The sequence below is a fragment of the Alligator sinensis genome, unplaced genomic scaffold, assembly GCF_000455745.1.
Source record: "Alligator sinensis unplaced genomic scaffold, ASM45574v1 scaffold93_2, whole genome shotgun sequence".
Taxonomy (NCBI): Eukaryota; Metazoa; Chordata; order Crocodylia; family Alligatoridae; genus Alligator; species Alligator sinensis.
Genome location: NW_005841854.1, coordinates 5,524,932 through 5,533,353, shown reverse-complemented (window position 1 = coordinate 5,533,353; position 8,422 = coordinate 5,524,932).

The following is an 8,422-nucleotide window of genomic DNA, read 5'->3' as shown; positions in this document are numbered from 1 at the left end:
GTGAAACTATTTTGCAAATAGAAAGCTCAGTGGTGCTCAGATTCAGTTGGTGTTGGTCCGCCCCGCTTACCCAGCTGCTCTTGTTTCCAAGTGAGTGAGGTCTGCTCTGGGAGGAATAAGTCACCATCTCTTCAGAAGCTCCTTTCCAAGACCTGCATAATGGAAAAGAAAGATCTTTGATTGGGCCTCCTAGTAACATGCAGTTAAACAGCTGGCTGGTAGAAAGATGAAGAGATTCAAAGTATGTGTCTTTTATGAGGAAAAAGTGCTCAGATGTGATGGTTCTGAGAATTTAAATCAACAGAAAATGGTCAAAAAGGCTAGCAAGTGCTTCTGTAAAAAAATATAAGCCACTGAGTTCTCCAGGCGAAAAAAAAATGCATTGAGTAAAATTTACATTTTTAAAAACCCTTCATTGTGTGTTTCCTTTTCCTTTCCCAACATAGCTAAGTTGAATAACTGAGACCCTGAAGTCCTATAGAAGAGTCTCAGGAGAACTTAAATGTCTGTGTAATTCTGTATTCTACAAAACTCAGTTTGGCTCTGAGGTTTTTTTGTTTGTTTGTTGTTTTAATCTATAAAGTCAATGGACCAATGAAATGGACCAATATTTTTCTATGCACATTTATTTTGTGAGAGCATACAACAGTCTAATTCTCAGTTACTTCATCACTGTGCTTCATAGAGGAAAAGATCATTTCAAGTCAGGAAAGTAAGGCTAGAAGGGACCTTATAACTCAGGAGTGGGCAAAATGCAGTCTGCGGGCCAGATGCGGCCCGCCAGGCCATTCTAGCCGTCTTGTGGGGTGGGGCCCCTAAAAAATTTAGAAAATTAATATTTATCTGCCCTGGGCTGCCTATCATGTGGTCCTTGATGGCTTGCCAAAACTCAGTAAGCGACCCTTCACCCAAAATAATTGCCCACCCCTGTCATCTATTCCAGTATCCTGCTCAAGGCAGGGTCATCCCTGACTAAATATCCCTATCAAGTATCCCTAATCTTCAACCTGCATTTCACCTGCTAAAGCTTGAGGACTTTCTTTATAGTCCCATCCCTGCCACAGAAAAAAAATAACCCACCTCCATCTCCTCTATAATCGCCCTTCAGATAGTTGAAGGCTGCTATCAAATCTGCTCTCAGTCATCTCTGTGGCATCTTTAATGCTTCCTGTATTCTGAAGCTGTACAAAGCTTTGCCTGACCCTTGTGATAAGTTAGAATATCCTGAGGCATCTGTAAAGGACAGCTTTTGTTTTATGTCCCCACAGGTCCTAAGAAGCAGAGTATGGCCATAGAGTACTATACCTCTGGTGCCATTACTGCACATCAGTCAACTCTACCCATGAGTGGACCAATCTGTAGGGACAGAACTAGCACAGAGTCCTTATACCAAAATGATAACAGCTAGGCAGATACTCTGCATAGATGGCACTTCGGGGTGCTGGGTGCTGCGTTTAGCTAATATAAGGCTTCTAGACCAGTATTCAAATCTTTAGTACAACAGAGGATGAGTTCTTAATTATGGCTGATAGAAGTACTGTCCCACACTTCAAGGCAGAGTTTCTTTTATAGCCTCTAGGTCTACCATATCTACTGTTCCAGAGGTAAGTGCTAGGAACGAGTTGAAGAGGACTTGATGAAGCCAGTGAGGAAGCCACAGTGAATAGTCATAAGGAACAGGGAACAAGAAAGTGGGTCACAGCAGCAGCACAATACTTGATTCTACCATACTCCTTCCCTCCTCACCTTAGCTGCTGTTGCATTTTTATTTGATGAATCTCCTTTGATTCATGTGATGAATTGTAAAGGCACCTGTTCCTGATCTACCTGAAAGTCATGGCCCAGGAAGTACTAACGCTATTATATTGATTCCAAAATGTTTTGTTTTGGAAGGAGTTAGATTTTGGTGAGCAATAACTATGTAAGGAAAGCTGGTCCCCACTATGAATTCAGCATAGCTTGCATGAAACCATTTACTAAGGACATAGAAATGGTGACCAAGGCTCTTGGGCGAACACTTTCAGCATTCAGAACACTCTCTAATATCTTTAACTTTGATCTACATATTCTCCAGCAAGCAGAAGCCAAAACTCCAAATTAACATCTCATTGAAATGACAGCATGTCTAGCAATGCAGCACATACTTAATTACTTACTGCAGTGTCCTTATTGGTCATGAGCCAAAGCCTTTGTGCAGTACCTGACTTCATGAACTTCTGCCTCAAAGATGCAAGTACTTTTTCGTATATAATTTATGGACTGAGGAGCCCCTAGATGTTAAAAATTGCCAGTTTTACCCTGCTGATCACAGCTATTAAAATCAAATCACAAGAAATAAAGGAAATATCCTGTATTTCTTACATGTTCATCCCAATACTCCATAGGAAAATTACCCCTCAGCAAAGGAGCTACACAGAACCCTTCGCTGCCATGCTATGCTCATGAAACTGAAATTGAATTGCTGCACAAAAGATCCTACTAGAGTTGTAAACTCCAGAATATCTCCAAAGATTCAAGCATGTGAGGGCATCTTGGGATTGGGACACAGGAAAAACCTCTCAATGTAACCTCAGGTCAGGTAAGATCCTAGATTTTACAAGCCCAGTACTCAGAAGCCCCTGCATTGCCAACGTGAAAGCACAGTCAATATCGAGCAAGCCTACAGAAACAGCAAATGTTAGCCTCCTTCCCTTGTTTTGAAGACATATTCTAACTGACAGGTGCAGTATATGCCATACCCCAACTCTAACTCTGTTGGGGTGCAATATATTTCACTTGCAATAAGCAGCTGGCATTTCTTACATTTGCACTACTTTATTTTTTCTGTCATGATGCAGCCAAAAGTTTGAATTTAAATTAAGATTTGCTTCAAAGTGTTCTTCTGGTTAAGCTTCTCCTCTAAAAGGAGGAGGTAATCAACTATTGTCTTCACTGTTTATTTGTTTGTTTTTGTTGGGTTTTTTGGAGGACTTGATTACTCTGTTATAGGGCTAGGGATCTGAGTGTCTACTTTGATCCTAAGGGGTGGATCTTTGTACTTTTGTGGAGCTCCAGATTTCAGGATACAATTGCAGGGACAGAGCCCAATCTATTTAAAGGCACTTTTGATAAGTTATTAAAAGGTCCTTAAATGGTCAATCATACTGATCAAAAATGGCATGAGCGGAGTACTATTCTATTATTTGGTGTATTTTGTGAGGACTTTGTTTTCATGGGGAACCTGAATTATCAGGATGCCTGCTGGGAGGGAAACACAGCAGCAAGCAAGCATTCCAGCATAAACTGGAGTGTGTAGGGGATAACTTTTTGATACAGATGATAGACAGATCAACTAGGGAGAAGTTCTGCTTGACTTGCTGCTCAGAAGCAGGGAGGGATTGGTTGAGAGTGTGGAAGTGGAGGTAACTTGGGGGACAGTGACCATAAGGAGAGGTAGGAAGAACAGCAGCAGAATAAGGACACCAGACTTCAGAAAAGCATGCTCAGCTGATATTTCCAAATACTTGAATAGCAAACTTTCCTACTGAAGGCCCTGATTTATTTCCACTTACAGTGCAATGTGGCATTGTATTCATTAGTTAAACACTTTTTATCTCTGGACTCTCTCCTTGTATCCTCTAATCATGAAGAGTGCTCAGGAGGTGGATTTATTTCTTCCAGCAAGTCATTTATAGGTTTCAAGGAGATGCCTTATGACATCTCCCACGCAAGTTTTTGAGACTGGACCTACATTTTTCATGTGTTTGTATAGGGCCAAGGGCAATGGGCTCCCAATCCTGATTGTGTCTTCTACTTGCCACTGGGCATATCTATACATGCAATTAATGTGCCAGAGTTTATTCCAGGCACAGTGGTTACAGGTGTACCTGAGACCAAAGCACATTAAGCCAGGGTAGCAAAGCAGTGACGGGGTGGGGGTGTCAGCATGCCAGCCTGACAGCCCAGAGCTGCTCTTCCCTGGCTCAATGTGCTGTGGAGGGGTTGTCTGACACATGAGACTTCTACTGTAGCACCCTTGTACCCTACCCAGTCCTGGTCACTGTCTACACATGTGTTGCAGTGGAGTAAATAACTCTGTAATAGGATAGTGCTTGTGTTGGGCAGTACTATCCTATGGCAGAGTTAATTAGTTTACTCTGGCCTAATAGCGCCACACATGTATATGGTAACACTATACTATGAAGCTAATTAGTCAACTCTGAAGTAAATTGCACCTATAGATCCCCCCACTATTATACAAAATGAGACTCCAAAGTGTATTCTGAGAAAATAAATACATCACGGATAAACCAGCTAAAAATTAATTTGTTTGTTTTTTTTACTAGAAGGGGAAAATAGTCATATAGCCAAATAGTCCAGCCCTAAGAGCTGTTAGTTGCAGAGACTGTTATCACATAACTGTACAATTTTACACTTACATACTTTTTATGATCCCAAGATTTTACAGACCTAGGAACATTGTTATATAAAGCTTCTATAGGGAGTTACAGCTGAAAAACATGGTTTTCTATTTTGAATATCAGCAGCATATGTTGTGGTGTTTAATTGTACTGCACAATGTTTTAAGGCAAGAAGTGAAGATCCCTAAACATAAAACAGAAAAGGGAAACTGCAAAACAAGGCAGAGTGCAACTATGGACTGGAGTTTGGCCAGAGCAACTTTGGCATGTGCTACAGCTCAACTTCCAATTTCTCTTGCTCCTGCTCTCAGTCCTCCCTTCTCTCACTCCCTCAGTATAGTTCTCCTTTCCACTCCTTTCCATCTATGTCCTTTTCATCTCAAACTTTGGTCCTCTCCTATTTATCCTTTATACTCTCATCCTTTACACTCTAACCTAATGAAGGTCAGTGTCAAGGTTTCAATTATTTTCTCTAACCTTAAGGTATGAGGTTAAGTATCCCTCAACATAGTATCTTGTCTTCTCTGCTCATACTTATATCTTTAGGATCCCTTTAGGATAAATTAAAGTGCGTGAATCTATTCAGCCTCCACAAGAGAAGACTGAGAGGGGATCTGGTGGCTGTCTATAAACTCACCAGGGGGGACCAGTGGAAAATAGGCAAGGCTCTGTTCCCCTCTGTACCACCTGGGATAACAAGGAGTAATGGTCACAAACTGTTTGAGAGCAGGTTCAGGCTTGATATCAGGAGGCATTACTTTACAGTTAGGGCTGCCAGGCTCTGGAGTAGGCTTCTAAGGGAGGTGGTGCTCTCCCCTACCTTGGGGGTCTTCAAGAGGAGGTTGGAAAAATTTGTAGCTGGGGTATTATGATCCCAGCACTCATTCCTGCCCAGGGTAGAGGGTCAGAATTGATGATCTATTCAGGTGCCTTCTGACCCTAGAAACTATGAAATTAAATGTAGCAAATGCCAAAGCTTTTTTACTCAGTTACTCAGATATAGTCTTGGGGCAATTCTGATTCACCTTTATGCACTAGTGCTACTAACACACGTTATAACAGAAGCTAAAATCTGCATAAGTGCTAAAAAAGACACAAGGCTACATTTGGAAGCCTAAGCAGTAGGACTGTGTGAAGCTTCAGGTATCTATTCAATTTGGAGGAGATTTGGCCTGATTTGGTGGCCGAATCTCTAAATCTGAATCGAATCAGGGGACCAATAAAAAGGTCCAAATAAATTCAAATCTCTCCAAATCTTCCAAAAAGATTTGGAAAGCCTTGATGATTTGGCCAGTCCCCATCCACTGCAGCAGGGAGCTGGAGCCAGACTCCATGCCGGTAAGTAGGGGCCGGGGGAGGGGGCCATGGTGGAACCTAAAGCCCCACTCACTGGGTGCTGCTGGGCAGAAAGGCAATCCCCACTACCACCCACTGCCCCACACTGCATGGGGGCCTCTGCCACAAGTGCCCCAACCCCCGCCCGCTGACTCAGCCACCTCCCCAGCTGTCCTGCTAGCCCCACCTCTGGGCCTTTAAGAACCACCCCCCCAGGCCCGCTGGTGCCTGCAGGGCTTTGGGGGGCTTGCAGAAGAGCCCTTCACACAGTGTGGGACAGTGGGGATCATCCCCCTGCCCGGCAGCCTGCCGACTTAAAGGCATCCAGTTCTTCCAAATGACTCTGCACCATCTCAGGGTCTATGCATGGTAGTCTGGCGCCTTGCTGCTGCCTCTCTACAACCCCAGTGAGAGACTTGTCGTGCCCCTAACTTAGGAACACTGGGGCAAAGAACTCGTTGAGGAGTTCAGCCTTGTCCCCTCTGTCTGTCACCAATTGTTTCTGTCCATTTAGCAGGGGTCCTATTCCTCCCTGGGCCTTCCTTTTACTCCCAATATATCTAAAAAACAATTTCTTGTTGTCTTTTACTTGGGTTGCCATCCTCAGCTCCATGGCAGCTTTGGCCCGTCTAACTGCCTCCCTACAAGCACAAGCAGAGGAGGTATATTCGTCTTTGGTGATCTCTCCCTGTTTCCACTTTTTATGTGCTCCCCTTTTGTCCCTTAGGCTTCCCTGGATTTCTCTGGTCAGCCAGGGAAGCCTCCTGGCCCCTTTCCCCGTTTTGCCTCACTCGGGGATCGTCTTGCTTTGTGCCTGAAGGATCATTTCCTTAAGGCACAGCCACCCTTCTTGGGATCCCATCACTTCAAAACTCCTACTCTGCAGTGTGTCCTTGACTAATCGCCTGAGTTCATTGAAATCAGCTTTCCTAAAGTCTAGCAATAGTAATTGCTAATAATAGTAGTCCACAAGTATTTGAGAAGAAATAGACTTGTCAGACAATGTTTGTACTACATTTCAAGGTTTCAACTCCTCCTAAAACATTTTATTTTTAGTATTTAACAGCTGAGGCCACTTTACCAAATTGGTTGTGAAACCCAAAGTCATGACAAAGTATTGATTTATGCAACAGCTGGCAAACAAGTTTTCCAAAAACTGCTTTTATTATGCTCTCACTCCACCCTTGCCAACTCCATTAGAATAAAAGCTTACAAAAAAGATAATCATTGAACAAATAGAACTCTTTAAAGTCCAAGCTTGTCAGTCTTACACATTTATTAAATAATATGGAATATATCATTTACATTTCACAAAAACTAGAGGAAGTGTTATTAGTGAACGGGATCCAAGCAATAATAGGTATAGGCATACAAACTCAACCTAATATTACTCGTCTTATTATTTTATACAATAGCTAATGTCTGGTTAGCATTGCACAAGATTCAAAAAAGACCTGGTAACTTCCCTAGAAGTTACCTTCATACTTTTTCATGATAAATATAATTGGTAAGGGGAAAACATAGTACGGAGGAATAAAAGGGGATAGAGGATAAGAATTATCGGATAATAAAGACTGTAAGATTTTATTTCTTTCTGTGTCAAGTTTGTCTTATCCAAGGCATCATTGGCTACAAAAAATTTCCTGGCCAAGTGTTAAGTTTATATTTACTTTTACCTCTTCACAAAATAAATACAGATTCATGCTTGATATTAATTGTGAAGGGAACTTTCATGTTGCGGTCTGGCTCCTTTATTTGCTTCTGTGCCAGGGCTTTTCAAGGTTTCACAGCTAATTTCCTGAAGTGCTGTAGGCCTGTGACATCTTAAGATATATATAATGTTTTAGGAATTGGTCCAGTAACACATTTAGTAGAACAACCAGATAAAGTAGTGCCCAGAACCACCTGGTTTAGAGAGTGGTATAAAAACCTGTGGAATAGGTAGAGGAAAGTTTCTTCCTAAAACCAGTTAATTAGATTATACCCCTGAAGTATGATGGTCCACATTAGACCCCAACTCTATGCGGTGCCCAAGGACTAGGGAGACGATGATCCAATTGCTCAGAGAGCAAACACCAGCACACATTGCTCGACAATTCAGAATGGAAACATCTTTGAGCCACCTCCAACAGTAATGTTCAAAAAACTACAATAAACATTAGTTTTTTTCCATATTTATACACATTGATTCATATTCATTAACATTTACTTCACCTTTACCCCTCCTTTGCTCCACCCATATTCTCTCCTATCTCTAGCTCTGCCTCTATTTACTGTTTACTTCATTAGCATGGAATTGCCTATGCATTTCATTCATTTACATGCCTTTTTGCTACGAACACATGCTCAAGACTGTGAACCTGGATTCTCCCAATCACTTGCGGTTTCTTGCTGATTTCTTCTTCATCTGCAAGGACTTACTTTTGCTTATCTCCAGTGATAGCTGGTGAGCTGCATCCTGTTCTCCTTACACAATGAGCTAATCTTACAACACTGTCACATTGTTAGGAAAAATGCTTGCTTAAGCATCTTGCAATGTTACTTTTAATTTAGTTAAAATTTTAATTACTTTTTTAGTTACTTTTAACTTAATATATCCATTCTGCCTTGTGGTTAGCAGCTTTGTTGGCCACAAGCTAAAGCCTTTATTCAGCTGCAAATCCAGTGCTCCCCAAGATCCAAATGCT